Source organism: Odocoileus virginianus, chromosome 9 (genome assembly GCF_023699985.2).
Source record: "Odocoileus virginianus isolate 20LAN1187 ecotype Illinois chromosome 9, Ovbor_1.2, whole genome shotgun sequence".
Taxonomy (NCBI): Eukaryota; Metazoa; Chordata; class Mammalia; order Artiodactyla; family Cervidae; genus Odocoileus; species Odocoileus virginianus.
The window spans coordinates 37,534,468-37,551,490 of NC_069682.1; the positions used below are offsets into that span (position 1 = coordinate 37,534,468).

Genomic DNA, 17,023 nt, shown 5'->3' on the forward strand with positions numbered 1-17,023 from the left:
TTTGTCATTTGCCTCCTGCCTCATCCTCTAGGACACTGAGTCCCAGACTTCCATGTCTTGCAAACTCCAGCGTTTCCTTCTTCAGCAGGGGTTTGTGGGGTTTTCCCTGCCTGGTCTCTGCTGATCCAGAGAGTGAGGGCCCCTCACGTGGTGGTCCCAGGGCTGGGAGCCTGCCTTGGACACGGCCCCTCCCATTCTGACTCCCTGACAGCAATGCTGCAGCTGCTCTCCAGGATTTACCTGCAGGAAAACCCACTTAGCCACAGCCAGGGCTGATTAAATTCCTCCCAGAGACTCCAGACTCATGTAAAGAATGCATGTTCCTTCTGGTAGCATCACTTTGCTGCTGCTGCTAAGTTTCTTCAGTGGTGTCCGACTCTGTGCGACCCTATAGATGGCAGCTCGCCAGGCTCCCCCATCCCTGGGATTCTCCAGGCAAGAATACTGGAGTGGGTTGCTATTTCCTTCTCCAATGCGTGAAAGTGAAAAGTGAAAGTGAAGTCGCTCAGTCGTGTACGACTCTTAGCGACCCCATGGACCGTAGCCTACCAAGCTCCTCCATCCATGGGATCTTCCAGGCAAGAGTACTGGAGTGGGGTGCCATTGCCTTCTCCAGCATCACTTTAACCCACCATTATTCACAACTAGCCTCCAGAATAATTGCCTTAAAAGAAATTTTGCCTGCTTTGAAGCTTGCTTTCATTAGAAGGGCCCTTGTGTTAGCTTAGATTGGTATTGTCTGGAGTCAATCAGAACACTGAGCTGCTGATGACAGATGGATCCTTTCTGGTCCCCACGCCCCCTCCTCCATGGAAGGTGGTGGTGGTGGGGCAGATGGAGTCGTGTTTCAGGTAAGCTGGCACGAAGGTATGAAATGCACATTTGCTTCGTGTGGCCCAGAGGAGCTGTCCACCAAGAGGTGTGAAAAGTGATAGTGTTAGTTGCTCAGTCATGTCCGACTCTTTGTGACCTCATGGACTGTAGCCCACCAGTCTCCTCTGTCCATGGAATTCTCCAGGTAAGAATACTGGAGTGGGTTGCCATGTCCTTCTCCAAGGGGATCTTCCTTACTCAGGGATTGAACCCAGGTCTCCCTTGTTGCAGGCAGATTCTTTACCGTCTGAGGCACCAGGGAAGCCCACCAAGAGGCATGCGTGATGTTCATGTGATACAGTTGTAACAACTTAGGTTGGACTTTTGATTGATAGACGGTGCTGGTGGTGGGTTTTTCTGAGCATCCCTCTGTGACACTTCACATTATAAAACATAATATTTACCTTTTATTTGATACGACCTGATGAGCCACTTCTTTTGTGGCTAGTAGAGCAGGAAGACTAAGATACCAGCTCTTAGGTTTGAAACCAACATCTGCCATTTACTATGCAATTTCAGGTGAGTACTTTAAACATTCTCATGATATGGCTTTCCCATCTGTAAACTGGGCGCACTAAGTGGTACCAGCCACATAGGGATGTACATGTGTGTGTGCTATGTCGCTTCAGTCGTGTCCGAGTCTTTGAGACCCTATGGACTGTATTCTGCCAGGTTCCTCTGTCCATGGGATTCTCCGGGCAAGAATACTGGAGTGGGTTGCCATGCCCTCCTCCCAGGGGTCTTTCTGACCCCCGGATCGAACCTGCATCTCTTCTGCATTAGCAGGCAGGTTCTTTAACACTAGCACCACCTGGGAAGCCCACATACGGATGTAGGAAGGAGTAAATGAGTTAATACCTATTAACCACTTGGAACAGTGTCTGAACATAGGAAATACTAAACAAATGTGCAGTGCGATTATTAAAATTCTTTTTTTTTTCAAAGAATGATGAACAGTTGTCATCTAAAATTGACTCGTGACCTCACCACCCTTCTTTACAAACACAGTAAAAGACAGCCCCCTGCACAATGTAGAAGCTTAAATCAGCACCCATATCACTTCTTTTCTTCATCAAGAACTCACCTTGCCAAGGTGAGGATCCCTCTGAAACAACAGGATACTTCAAAATCAGGTCTTTGGATTTCAGCTGACCTGGGCAGATCATGTTGTGAATTTTGTCTCAATCTGCTTCATTTCCAAATAACAGCTCATGATGATCAAAATCACCTTTACTCTCCCTGTGGGTTTTGAGTAACTTGGATTCTTTCTTATAAAGTTTTGTTATTTCCAGGTGGAAGCTTACTTATCCCCTGTGTCCCAAGAAATTACCCTCACCCCTTGGCCACATTTCTGCTGGGAAACCGGAGACTAAAGTCTTCTCCTTGAACGTGAGTATTTGGAGCCATCCTGGAACCTGGGCAGAGTAGAAGTCAGTGGCCACCTTTGGCACATTCTTAGCTGTTTTGAGGACCAGCTGCTATATCCTTTGAAATAAATTTCCAGTCAGTAAACACAAAGATAAACACCCACAAATGAAGATACAAACAGCATATTTTAAATTTATCTATCTCATCTCATTCGTGTCCCAAAAACATTTAAAAGCTAGGGGAGAAGGGATGAGCATTCTGGGGTTGACCCAGCACCCAGCTTTCTGCTTCCTTCCAGCCCCTCTCACCACCATCACATCACTCTTGTAGCCTTTCATCTTTAGGGTAGCCTTTAATGTTTGGTTTTCAAGACCAAACTGCCACCGTGAGAGATCACAGGTGAGAGGAGGGGAAGGGATACCCAGAGCCGACGCTGGAGGTAATTTTGGAGATCACCCCAAACTCAGTCTCCAAGTGCATGAACTCTGTTCTGAGATCTCTGCATATCCATGCAAAGGGGTCCAGGGTGAATGAGAGAAATACAAAATCACCACTAGGCCAGCATCGCAGTAAAAATCTTCATAGGCAAGATCCTTCACTGGATGACAAAATCTGCTGGCAAAAGCTTGAGGAGGATATCTGCAATATTTACATACCCCTCTCCCAATAAGATGCTTGTTCATTACAAATGGAAAGATGGTAACCTGGCCATGGAGACACCAGGAGGACCCCACTTCACCCAGATGGTCATCATCAGTGATGAGACATATCGACTCCATGTCCCCCTGACCTGACATGCTGAACTGAGGGGAACCCAGCTCTGCTTCTGCTTCCCAAAGGGCACAAGTTCAGTCTCAGGAGAAGACATCAGATAAACCCAAACTGGAAGACACTCATAGGCAAATGACAAGTACTCTCTTTTTTTTAAATTAAATTCTCTAGCAGTGGCATGCAGGCTCAGTTGCCCTGTGACGTGTGGGATCTTAGTTCCTTGATGCTTCCCGGTGGCTCAGATGGTAAAGAATCTATCTACAATGCGGGAGACCCAGATTTGATACCTGGGTTGGGAAGATCCCCTGGAGAAGGAAGTGGCAACACACTCCAGTACTCTTGCCTGGGAAATCCCATGGACAGAGGAGCCTGACAGGCTACAGTCCACGGGGCCGCAAAGAGTCTGACACGACTGAGTGAGTAAGACTAACACAAAGGGCTCAAACCCACAAGCCCTGCATAACAAAGCAGATTCTTAACCAGGGACCAGCGAAGTCCCTGACCAGTACTCTTAATTAAAGTTTCAAAGTCATGAAAGACAGAGGCTGAGCAGCTGCTCAGATTGGAGATGTGACACCTACATGGAAAGTGGGATCCTGGAGTGGGTCTGGGGCCAGAAAAAGGACGTTAGTGGGAAAAGTGGCGAAATCCAAGCAAAGTCTGCAGTTGGGCGTCTGGTTCCGACGTTCATCTCCTGGTGGTGCTGCTCACGCTGTGGTCATGGGATAGGTTCGCCTCGGGGGAATCTGGGTCGGGCGCAAATAGAAACACTCCCAAACTCTCCCTGAAAGTAAGGCCTTTCCTGATGACAAAATGTGTCATCGTTTGATTGGTGGACGAATCACAGATGAGCGTATTGTCAAGTGCATCACAGCAGTGCAGGAAAGAACTTTGTATTTGACAGACGTCTTGTCACAGAATATCCCAAACCTCGACTTTGGAAAGCATTGTGGGGAACCCAGCAGTGTTTTCTTCCATTAAAGCTGTCTTCACTCGGGAAAACAAGATGAGCAAAGGCTCATCCCCAGCTTGAACACCCACTGGGGTACTGAGCTGGAGGGACACGGGCAAACGTGTGCATTTTTACTTATTGGAGTATAGTTGCTTTACAGTGCTGTGTTAGTTTCTGCTGTATAACTCCATGAATCAGCTGTAAGGATACGTGTATCCCCTCGCTCTCGAGCGTCCCTCCCATCTCGCCCCTTTGAGGTCGTCACAGAGTACTGAGCTGAGCTCCCCGTGCTATAAATATGGCAGCTTCCCATGAGCGATCTACTTCATGCATGGCAGTGTATTTATGTCAATGCTACTCTCTCAGTTTGTTCCACCCTCTCCTTGCCCTCCATGTCCACGGCCCTTTTTCTACCTCTGCATCCCTATTCCTACCCTCTAAACAGGCTCCTCTGTACCACTTTTCTATTAATAGATTGCACATATATGTGTTAATGTATGATATTTCTTTTTCTCTCTCTGACTCACTTAATTCCATATGACAGACTCTAGTTCCATCCACATCTCTACAGATGACTCAATTTTGTTCCTTTTAACGGTTGAGTAATATTCCATGGTATACATGTACCACATCTTCTTTATTCATTTATCTGTCCAGGGACATTGAGGCTGCTTCCATGAAACTATTTTGTTTTTTACAAAGTTGGTCCAGAGATTTTTGTAAGATCGCACTCTTCACCCCTAGTGATTCCTGTAGGAGAGCTGAGCACAGTCTCTTCCTCAGGTTCATAGAAAAACCAGAGCTCTCACAGACACGTGAGACCCGTTAGGTGACAAAACCAATGTAGGAAGAAGTCCGGGTCACCCGCAAGAATCCTGGATTCATTGTCAACATATCTCAGAGTTCTTTCATCAAGACAATGGCTAAAGATCTGTGTTAAGAGTGACATTAAATGAACACCTTCAATTCCCATACTGCTGCGTGGGTTTCACAACACTTTCTCATTTTATTTCAGCAGCAGCTGGAGACTGTGAAGGGCCTTTGGGACCCTGGCTCCTGCCTGGGGTTACCACCACCCTGGCTGAAGGTGGGATGAGAGCAAAGAAACCTGAAATATCCTGGTCCTACTCCTCAAAGCTGCCACTTTTGACCCTCTCTGATTTTGGTTCCACATCAAAACTCTTTATTTCCGTAGAAAGGGTACATATTGTGAAGCTTAAAAAAAAAAGTTGAATTGTGTACAAATGACATGGCATATTGTATTGTTTTACTAAGCGTAATTGACCCATCATAGCTTTTAGGATCAGACTTTATCAAAATTGCAGCAGAATGCTCTACAACGTGGATATTTAGGGTAAAAGTAGGTTTTTAGCACCTGACCCAACCATGAACAGCTTCATCCCGACCATTGCTAAACAGACATTAAAGTATTCATGTAAATTCTATTTGAATAACTTTCATGCCTTGTAAAATCTGAAGAACCTTTGAAATTGATGTGGTGTTAGAATGTTTAAAGAAATAAATTTAAGACCAGCTTTATCAGAATCCATGAAGGTTATACTGTGGCATCAATGTGCACAGTATAAATGCTGGGGGAACAAAAAGGAAAAAAACCCCAAAGAATGGAAAAATTCCTGTTGGATGTCACGTTCCCTGTTTATTATTCTGGGATCATCACGAAAGCAGCATTAGCACTGCCGCCTCCTGCTGCTCAGTCTCAGGGTTGAACTCCGCCAGGATCTCTTCCTCCAACTCAGGTCATTAGGAGTAAGGATTCCCAGGAGAAAGGTTGCCTTGTGTATTTTGCATCCTCTGCTTCTGACACTTTAGGTTACTGTTGCAGATGAATGTTTATCCCGTTTCCTCACTGGATTCATTAACCCAGCTTCCGCCTTGGTTTGAGCAACCCACCCGCATTGACCAAGTCTCCATTAGAGCTTTCACTTCCACTGGCCAGGCTGGGGGCACTTCACAACAGTGTTCATAATCTAATTGCCTGGGATCAGGGTGGTAAACTTTGCAAGGATGTTTGCATCAGGAGTGCTCTTTCAGGTTGCCTTGTTATTCCCTCCTGTGGCTGATCTCATACCTCATTTCAGCACACGACATCATGTCCCCTGAGGGAGTGACCTGGAGTCGGGAGGGGCTGACAAGTGAGCCCCGTCTGCAGCCCGTCCCCAAGCCCCTCACCCTCCCACACGTCCATCCTGCCAGGGACTGGGCTGTCCCTCACTGTCACCAGATGCACCGTCCAGGGAAGAAGGCAAGTCCTGACTAGTCTTGTCCTGGTTCCCCTGAGGTGATGAAGGGGGCAGCTGGTAGGAGAGAAGGGGTGGCTAAGAAAAGGGCTTAAATTAAGGTGCTCTTCATTTGCAGTTCCTCGTCCCTGAGACGTAGAACTGTATTCCAATCTAATTTCCTTTACAATCTAAATTCATTCTTCTGAGAAGGGTTCTACAGGATTCTGAAGCCTGTCCAAAGGGCCTTTGGTCCACACGAGGTCAGGAACCTGTGGGCGGGGGCTCCAGCCCACCCTCCAGCCAAGCAAGAATGGGGGCTTATGAGTGCCCTGTCCTGTCTCACCCCACCCCACCCCACCCCACCCCACCCCACCCAGGTATGTAGTCAGGAATCAACCAAGACTGTCCTAGTATATATCTATTTAAAACTTCTATTTTCTTTAATGGAATTTTACCTAGCCTGTAGCATTTGTGACTGAGGGCAGAAAGTATGTGAAAGGATAAACACACATCCTCACTCCCACTCCATGCCCACCCCTTCCTCACCCCTTCCCCAACCCTTGCTGCCATGGCCATTCATTTCAGAGCAAGCGGAAGGTTTCAGGAGAGCAGAGGTGTTAATTAGCATTTTATCGAGGGGTATATGTTTTTTCTCTGTACAGCTCCCTCCTAACAGAAGATCGGTGTGGTTCAGATATTCCCGGTCCTGTACGGAGCCTCTGGCCACATGTGATTAAACTTAAATTAGTAAAAATTAAATAAAATGGAAAACTCAGTTCCGCAGACTCACTAGCTTCACTCCCAGGGCTTGCCAGCCAACATTTGGCTGGTGATGACCACACTGGAGGGCCAGATGAGGGGGCACTGCCCTCGCTGCCCACGTAGGCCCCCGGACAGAGGGCCTGAATCTTCCCTGCTCACTGCCCATCCGGAGCCCAGCCCAGGTCTGTCCGTCCATTTCGTCCTCTTCTCTCCAAACTCCTTGGTCCTCCTCTGCATGTTTGGCCTTCCCCTCCTGCACCTCGCTGAAGTCCTTTGCATGAAGAGCTGTGTGCGATGGTTCCCACAGGGTGTCCAGTTCCATCGTTTTCAAATGACATGACCCTCACGGCCTCCTTGTGATGCCCTTTGGATTCAGAAGGGCAGGTCAGCCGTAATCAGGGGGGAAACAGGCCCGAGAGAATAACCAATATGTCCGAAGTTGCATGCAGACACCGCCATCTCCTGATTTTGGGTCCAGGCTCCTCACAGTCTGTATGCATCACAGTCACACAGTCCTGGTTTGAAAGACAGGGAGCCCCCCGAGGGCCGTGTGGATACAGGTGGGAAGTGTGTGGGCACCGCCCCCGGGCTGTGTGACAGGCGCAGACTGCTTCCCTCCTTGGGCCTTGGCTTCTCATCTGGAAACTCCAGGGAGGAAATTGCTACGAAATGAGGCTAAGATTTCTTCCACTCGGCCCACAGAAACTTTGGATTAACTTTTTACTCATGGATTACTTTTTACTCTTCTCTCAAATGATTCAAAGACTATTTTAAGATTTCCTGCCCTCGTATTTGGGGTGGCCCCCCATCCAGTGGGCACCATATTGATAATGGAATAATTGGATGATGGATAATAAATGGATAATGGATAATTGATAGGGGCTTTGGGCTTTCCTGATAGCTCAGTTGGTAAAGAATCTGCCTGCAATGCGGGAGACCTGGGTTCGATCCCTGGGTTGGAAAGATCCCCTGGAGAAAGGAAAGGCTACCCACTCCAGTATTCTGGCCTGGAGAATTCTATGGACTGTATAGTCCATGGGGTCACAAAGAATCGGACATGACTGAGCGACTTTTTCACTTTTCACCTGGTCACACACTTGGACTTGTCATCTAGGCCTCCCATCCAGGACTTCCTAGAGCAGCAGCTGGTCTCCCTCCCCCCAGAGCCTGCCCACCCGCCCAGTCAGAAGCTGCATTTCTCCAGTCTCAGGGGATTGGTTTTCTCAAAGTCTGCAGAACTCTCATCCACGCCTGGGATAAGGACAAATGCAGCTCAACAGAAACCTGTCTCCAGGGGACCAAGCGGACACAGGGAGCTTGTCAAACCCTCCCAGTTCCCCTCTGGGGAGGGGGTCGGGGGCTCCCTTGGGGTCTGAGTCCATCCCTGTACAGGAGTCCACGCCATCCTACATCCACATCCTACATCATCCAGCCCCAAAACGTGAGCACTTGTACAGACAGCACTTGGGGCTCTGGGATCCACTCCTGACAATCTCATTTTCAAAATGCTCTCTTTAAGACCCAGTCTCTAAGGAGTCATGCTCTGAGGCCCTGGGGGTTGTGACCACGACAAGTGAATCTGGGGACACTATCTGGTCCATGACACGCCGTCTGCACAGCCTCTTGTGAATCATGAGTGGCTTCTGCCACACGTGGACGTCCTGTGTCCTGCGCTCCTGGACCAAGAGTCACCATGAAGGCTGGAAGCCAACTGCCTCTAGGGTGTTTTGGCCCCAGAACCTGCCCCGGGGTGCCCTGCACAGCACAGGGCACCTCCCTGACCCCTCTCAGGGGGGCAGAAATGTGGGTTGAGCTCAGAGATGCTGGGAGTCAGGCTTTCTGATGGGTGAGACCAAGTCGCTGGTCTTGAGGATGGGTCCTGAGGGGGACAAGCGCCGTTGTTCTGCTCAGCTGCCCTGGGCTTGGCCTTGAGGATCCAGAGTGACTGGGCAGCTGGTATCTAGTCTCTAGGTCCCTCATTACACAGTGGACTGGCTCACAGTTTTCTTGCCATCCCAAGCTCTAGGGGTGGCACCCTAACATCTAGTTAGGATGGAAAGATGCACGAGTGGCGGTCACCCCGAGGAAGAGGCCACTGGGGTGAGTCAGAGGTCAAGGGTAGTCCCCAGAGGCCAATGCCAGTTCCAGGATGAAGGTACCCTGAGAGCTCAAGGAAGTGCAGTGCAGTGTGAAAGTGAAAGTGAAGTTGCTCAGTCATGTCTGACTCTTTGTGACCCCATGGACTATAGCCTACCAGGCTTCTCCGTCCATGGGATTTTCCAGGCAAGAGTACCAGAGTGGGTTTCCATTTCCTTCTCCAGGGGATCTTCCTGACCCAGGAACTGAACCCAGGTCTCCCAAATTGCAGGCAGATGCTTTACCCTCTGAGCAGGGTAGCGCAGTGTGGGGTCCCCTAAATTAGACCCTGAGACAAAGATTCATGTGCAAATAGTTAATAAGGGAGAGGGCCCTGGGAGGACCATCAGGAAGTGGCAGGGGAGATGGAAGGGAAGAAACCAGTTGAGCTGGTTTCTTGAGTAGACCACCACCGCGGGCAGCTGGTGACCCCAGGCCTGGCCTGCATCCCGGGCTCTAGCATCCTCCTGCTCCTCCTGCCATGTGACCTGCGGTGCTGGCACCTGCAGCAGTCCCTGGAGTCACTCCCTCCATCCAGACCCACCCGAGTGGGACCTTCAACTGTGGCATTTCAGGCTGGAAGGAGCTGGCTGTATGTACTGCTGGAGAAGGGCCGGCCATTTCTGAAAGGTGCTTTCACTGTCAGATTATCCGGTGTCTGAGACAAAAATCCGATTCCTTGGAGTTTGCCTTGTATATCTCCCCCATCCTCCCAACTTTTTAATGTTGGTATATGCCAAGGCCATTCCTTTATGTTGCAGCTTGCAGAGCTAAAGAAACATGGAGAAGTCTGGAAGTAAACACTTAAGTAAAATGCCTTTAACAGTTCTTGTAAATTTCTCAGGTTAAGGAGACCAGCGCCAGCACCAACAGAACATAACTTATTTTCTGTTTCTCACACATCAGGTAGAAGATGGATAATCATTTAAAGATACAAATATGAAAGTGAAAGTTGCTCAGTCCTGCCTGACTCTTTGTAACCACATGGACTATACAGTCCATGGAATTCTCCAGGCCAGAATACTGGAGTGGGTAGCTATTCTCTTCTCAGGGGATCTTCCCAACCCAGGGATGGAACCCAGGTCTCCCACATTGCAGGCGGATTCTTTACCAGCTGAGCCACAAGGGAAGCCCAAGAATACTGGAGTGGGGAGCCTGTCCCTTCTCCAGCGTCTTCCTGACCCAGGAATCAAACCGGGGTCTCCTGCATTACAGGCGGATTCTTTACCAACTGGGCTATCAGGCAAACCCAAAGAGAAGATCCTTCAGCAATTGAAAATCAATTTGTACCCTTCATCATTCTGGGGGGGGGGGGGGGGGCGTGTGCAGAGGGGAGCTGTGTCACCAGAACTGGGGAGATGGCAGGCCACAGGCCTGAAGCGGAGGACAGACTCAGAGGGAAGACCCCCAGCCTGTTCTTCCTCAGTTCTTGAGGCGCACTTGCTGGCCCAGGATGGCCCCAGGGAGGGAGCTGCAGTGCTGGCTTCTCTGAGGGAGTCAAGGGGCTGGGACCTGAGTGCTGGCTGCCGGCTGGAAACCCCAAACTGCTCTGTGGAGGAGCCTGCCAACCAGCTGTCTTCTGCAGAACAGGAGGGAGCCTCCGGGCGCCTCCACCTCGCCCCTTCTCTCCTGAAGTAGCACAGAGCACCTGCTAAACCTCCTTCCACCCTCTGGACCGCTTCTTTGCCAGGACACTGCCTGGTTCCTAGGGGTAGGTACTTCTTGGAGACCTAGTTTCCTCATCTCCAGGAGCACAGGTTAGGGGTGATGATCAGATAAGATGATGTAGGAAGAGCAGCGTAAGAAGCATAAGATGACGTAGGCAGCAGCGGATACTCAGTAAACGGTGGTTGCCACCACCTGCTGGTATGGGGCTGAGGGCAGAGAACTGGGTTTCCCACCGCTCCCCCTACATGGTGAAACAGCAGCAAAGGAAGGGGCAGTGCTTGCTTTCACCTAAGTCTTTCAAGAAACATCCCAGCAGGAGGGAACACTTTGGGGGTGAGGGAAATGTTCTGCGTCCTGATTGTGGGGTGGCGGTGACACCGGGATGGCGTCAGCAGCCCGGAGGAGGGAAAAAGTGCTTGGGCTGGGTGGATATATCGTTAGACTCTTCTATCATAGCTCCAGGCGCCGAGTTCAAGGGCAGAGAGTTTTAACTTCTCTGGAATCAAGGGCAGAAAGTTTTGAAGTTTCTGGAATTAAGGCTGAGCAATCTTTCCTGCCTTCTCTCAAATAAGTGGACACACCCACCCGCACGCCCCAGCCCTGGCGTAAAGGACCCCTCACCCACCCAGCTCCTGTCCACGGGTGTCCGAGCGCCACTGCCCGGACAGTCTGGACGGCGCCCGCCGCCGGTCTTTTCTTATCCAATCGCGCCACCCCGCGGACACCCTGGGCACTGCCGCCTCCCCGACTTGCCATCCCCCGCCCCCCCCCGCTGCGGGTGTGGAAGGCGGGGGGTTTCAGAAAGTAAAGGCACGCACGTATGGGAGACTCGCGCGCCTAGGACGGGAGACAGTTTCACGTCGGGCATTCCCGGGACAATCAACCAAACGCGCTGCAGCTGCGGGCCCTGAGCTCGGCGGGCGGACGTGGCCGCATTGAACCCGTCCAGCCCCCAGCCCGCTGCCCCCCGCACCCACCTTCTCAGGAGGCACCCACGGGCCGGCGTCCTTCCTACTCTCAGAGAATCTGGAGCTCCCACGGGGCCTCAGCGCCGGGGCGGGGGGGGGGGGGCTCTGAACCGGGGTGGGGGGCGCCGTCCTGCCTCCCTCGCTCGGACCCCAGCGTCCGGCGTCGGCGCGGAGTCTCCCTCTGGTGGCCGGACGGCGCGGCTGCATCGCCCACCTTGCGTCCCCCGGAGCGGCCAGCGGCTCGGAGGGCTCACAGCCCACCGTGCGCCCCCCGGAGCGGCCTGCCGCACCTAAACCGGATTGGGATCGAGGACCAGCGGCAGTGGCTGCAGCCCCCGACTCGGTGGTGAGCGACAGGTGAGGGTTTCTCCTTCCTAGGACACCATCCGCGCCCCCCCCCGCCCAGCCCCGCTCTCCAGTCCTCCATCCAAATCGGAATTCCCTTTCAGCATCGCTCTTTTATTCCCTGAACCACTTGGAGCCACCATTCGCCCGCCCTTACAGGGACCGACACGTGCGAGGGGTCGTCTCCGGGTGGTGGACCCCACTCCCTGAGACCCGTCGTGGAGCCCTCCCCGTGGCCAGCGCGCGCCTGGACCGCAGGACGGCTTTGCTGTTTATGCCCAAATATAATGCAGACTGGGGCGGGGACTGGCACGTCCTTGGAGGGAGAAGGATGGAGGGAAAATTACAATCGAGTAAACGAGTGGTCCGCAAACGCAGGTGCTCCCATCGACGCGCGGCACATGCCGAGCCCGCCGCCGATTTACACACTCTAATCCGGTTTCGGAGCCGCCGACTCCTCCCTGGGCCTGGCCGCGCCTTGGTGGAAAGGCTGTCGGGGACCTCGAGGAGGGGCGCGGCTGCCTCCCGGAGCTCTCCCGAGGCGGGGGGCGAGGCTGGGCGCGCCGGGGGGCTGGAGCGCCTCCTGGCGGCGGCGCGCGGGCCACATGGGGGTCTCCCGCCCCCTACCCCGGCCAGTGCGTCTACGGGTTCCCTGCGCGGCTGGTGGCCGGCGGGCCTGCATTTCTTGACTTGCTCGGGTGGCGGCGCCTAGGCCTTCTGTCTCTTTATTCATAGTGATGCCCCGGGAGGAAGGGGGGGAAAAATTGAGTCCTTAAAAACCAGACAGGATGGATGGGAGAGGAAAGTGTGTGTGTGCGTGTGTGTGAGAGAGAGAGAGAGAGAGAGAGAAAATTGGGGCATTGGTGAAAGCAATAAAACTGAGATCGCTTCCTTGGAGAGATAGCGGTGGCTATAATGCGCTGGGGGATCAGGGGTTTATTTGCAGATCCTGGATAAAAGATGATATATCGACACGGTTTAGAGTGTCATTGCGCCCGGCCTCTCAGGAAGCCACAAGTACATATTTCCTGAAATACCGGCCAACATAATATCTAATCCACACGCCACTTAAGCACGGGAGGGGAACTTCGGCATCTCCAAAGTTCGCGCCTCGTTGCAGAGTTCTGGGCGCCGGAGACCCCACCCGGGCTGGATCGGGTGCGCCCGGACGCCCCCTCCCCTAGTCTTTGTCTTTAGGCCAAGTATCACTTAGTGTAGGGCCTTAATAAATACGTCTGAGAACTGTCCTTATGCTCGGTAAATATTGGATTAGCTTTTCAATGACCAGGCTCTTGAAAAGGCTGGAGAAATCCACACCAGGTCTCGACTAAGCCCAACAGTCAATAGGTAAGGAAAAGACTGTTTCCTTGGCTGGGGTGGGGAGCGTGGAGATGGGGGGCTTCTACTCTTATCAAGTTAGATGATTCTACTAAACATGACAGCAGTTGTGGAAAATAGAAAAACAAAGGCGGTGGTCGCCTGAAATTTGGATGAGCTGGAATTTCCACCTGGAATCCTTGATGGATTCTATTTCTATTTCCATACAGCGCACAGCCTCAGCAAGAATTCATTTTGTCTAACACATTTTTTGTTTGGGGACTCCTTTCGAGAATTTCTGACTTGGCTCTAGTGACAAGGTATGACCCAACAGCTCTCTGACCGCCCCACTAACTTCGGAGTGCTTAGGTGAGGCAAAACTGGGCAAATTCTTTGGGAGTCCCTCTCTGCCTCCCTGTTTCCCAAAAGCAACGATGCAGGAGACATTGAGAATTAAAGAGGAAGTCCCTTTCTCCTCCAGCACGGAGGTACTGGTCATGAAAGAAGTTTCTAAACCGGTTTCCCTAGGTGGCACCGAGATGCCAGGAGGGTTGGGTGCATAATTTGAGTGACAGGGGGTTGGTCACTGAGGGGGTCCTGCAGGGTGAAAGCCGGCTCAGGCCGGCTGCAGCAGAAATCCAGGCCTAAAGGGTCCCTTGGCATCCCTGACCCTCTCCTGCAGTGCGAGGAGGGCTGGCTCCGTGCGCCCAGGCGTCAGGACGCGTCCAATTCAGGAACAAGAGACCTGGCTCTTCATCTATCCTAGAGCCGCGAAGCCGGTGGCCTCTGCGCTTCCCCCGGCGCTGGGCACCTCGGTGTCCTCCTGCGCCTGGCACGGCTCACTGGCCTCTACTCCAGGCTCCTAGACAAGAGAGGCCTAGCTGCTAGCTGCGCTCCCCGGAGCCTGCAAAGCGCGCAAGGAGCCCCGACCCGGAACGCGGACATACGCAGACCCGAGCCCCAGCTTAGAGCCAGTATTTGCTAGAGGGACCGAGGCAGAGACAGAGAGATCTCCAGCTCTGAGAGTGTCACGGGGCCTAGGCGGGGCAAGCGCCCTCTGAGGCCATCAAAGACAGGGGTGGCTGTTTCCCCCTCCTCCAACCTCCTCCCCAATAGATATAGCACGAATTTTTAATGCGTCCTCCTTTCACAGACAACAATACAGGGTTTGAAAGCCGGACACAATTTGGGTTTTGTGCGGGTCCCTCCTCGCGCTCCCTTGGCCCAGCTGGCCATATGGAATCCAGCATGGAGCCCGCGGATGACAAAGGGACCCAGTGACGGGCCCAACAAAACCCCAAGAAGACTTCTGCCTGACTCTGGGATTCACTGCCCGCGATAAGCGCGCTGAATGGTGCGGGGCGGAGGGGCGGAGGGTGGGCCCCTTCTCCCTCTTCCCCTCTGTCCCCTGCGATCCTTTCTCTGTCCCTTTTTAATATGCACGCCTCTAACATCCCCAGCTCCCAGCTCTCCCATTGTGCCGTTTTGTGCGGCCCCGCTGTAGATTGGGCGAAGATAGACTGCTGAAGCGGACCCGGCGCCGGGTGCGCTCCCAGGGCGCTGGGGTTAGGGCCACACAGGCTCTGCGGGCGCTTTTATTGACTCCGTGGGGACCCGAGGACAGAGAGAGGCGGGCGTCGGGCCCACCTCCCGGGCTCCGGGCCGCTGGAGCGCACACCCAGACACCAGGCCCGGAGCCTGGCCACCGCCCCAAATGTGCCCTCAAAGTGCACACGTGGAAGCCTGCGAGAACTTGGCCCTTCCACGCTGCCTCCTTCCTCGCTGGAGGCCTGGCAGGGGCGGCGGTGGGGGTTGCCTACGATCATTTTTGGCTCCCATAAGTTTGGGTCCTGAAACAGTCAAAACCAGCCAAGTCTTGGGGTTGTGCCTCGGGTCTCCTGACAACCCCACTCCAACAAGCTGAGAACTCTCACTTTCCCGGCGGGCGGATGGGGTTATAGGGAGGTTACTAGAGGAATGTTGAGTGGTTGGTAACTGGGCAAGCTGGGCATTGGGCACACAAGATTTGCGAATTCTCCTAGCTTTTGCAAAGAGCAAATTATAAAACTCCAAACGTTTCCACGTTAGAGTGGGGAACAAAGGTAGACTTTCCAGCACTGAGGAAGACCTGGAAGAACCCAGTCGAACCTAGAGAGGAGAAAGGACATTTCGGAGGATATTCGCAAGGCTCCAACGCCCTCAATTATCCAGGGGTGGCTGCGCAACGCGGGAAGAGCGTGTAATCACGTCCCGGGCGGGTGGCGTTGAGTGCTATTGACGCGCCGATTTGGTCACACGGATAATCATGTTTGCTTTAGATATTGAATTAAATCTGATCATCAACTAGAGGCAGCGAGTAAGTCAGCTGGGACCGGCTCCCTTTGCTCTGCCTCCTCGCCCCCCGCCCCCAGCCACGAAGGTGGAGCTCGAGGAAAAAAAAAACAACCCAGATTCAGTTTCCGCCTGGGGCTGACTTCCAATATCCCGAGGCGTCTCCCAGCGCCGGCTGGGCTCTGAGCTTCGGAGCCCCGGGTGTTTTCGGAAATCAGCGAGATAACAGGATAGGCGGCCCTATCCCTGAGTCGGCGGGGCCTCTGCGACGCTCCCCGGGTATGCACCGGCGTCCTTCAGGGAGCTCTCCCGGCGACAAGGATAGGATGGAATCGGACCTCTAACGAGGGAAGTACCGAGGCGCCCTCCCCGGGCGAACTTGGGCTGTGTGGTCACCTCCCGCTACCCTCACGGCAGCCCAGGAGGTGGGCGCACCACCCCACCCAGACCCCTACTTTCTAGCGAGCAATTCGCTCAGCTTCACGCCACAGAGCTGGTCTGGGGGTAACGCGCGCAGCCGATTGCTAGGAAGGGATGAGGCCCGGCATCCAGTCCGGGGAGACAGGCAGGAGACGCGGAGACCGGGGATGCAAAGAAGGCTTCGGTTAGCAGGGATCGCCTTCGGCTCCCGCTGCCTGGCCCTCCCCGGCCGAGAAGCCTGGCGAGGCCACCGCACACCCGTCTCCCGCGCCCCTCCTTGTAGCCGAAGCCTGGAGCGCCCTGAAACCCGTCCCGGGCCTCCGCGCCCAGGTCTGGGAGCCTCCTCTTAGGCCACCTCCCGGACGCGAACAAGGGGGTTGTGGATTGGAGAGAAGACGACCGGTCTCAACCTCAGCGACCCCCCTTCATCGCACGAGCTAAATCAAATGCAACAAAGTGAAAGTCAACGAGTGTAGAGGCATCAACAGCTCCCCAGGCTTAAGGAGCCAGTCGTAGATTTGGGCAAGCGAGTAAGGTTTACTCTTCTCGCCTTCGCGTTTTCCAAAGTCATTCTTCCTCCGGCGCCAGGACGCAGCCGCTCAGAGGCAGACCAGGGGCGAGGCCGAGAGAGGCCGGGCGACCCCGGGCGGCCGCTCTGACGCTCACAGGCCCGAGGCCCGGCGCTCCCGCCTGAGATCCGGTGTCCCAGGGCCAATGCGCGGAGTTTGACCCGCCCGCCCGGGTGGGGCCTGTTCCCGGGACCTGTGCCGCGCCCCGGATGCCCCGGCCTCCAAAGGATGCTGGGGGGCGCGCGGCCCGCGGCCTGGCCCGGCTCCTTGCCCTAGGCCTCAGGCCCGGCGCGGGGCGACAAA

At 53.5% G+C, this 17,023-nt stretch overlaps 1 long non-coding RNA gene across 1 annotated transcript; it reads left to right on the top strand.

Moving 5' to 3' along the window:
- The first annotated feature begins 1,063 nt into the window (after positions 1 to 1,063).
- On the top strand, positions 1,064 to 5,428 carry LOC110127937 (uncharacterized). Its single transcript, XR_002310999.2, has 3 exons — positions 1,064 to 1,392; positions 2,166 to 2,262; positions 4,980 to 5,428. It is a non-coding gene; the product is annotated as an uncharacterized lncRNA (long non-coding RNA).
- The last annotated feature ends 11,595 nt before the right edge of the window (positions 5,429 to 17,023 follow it).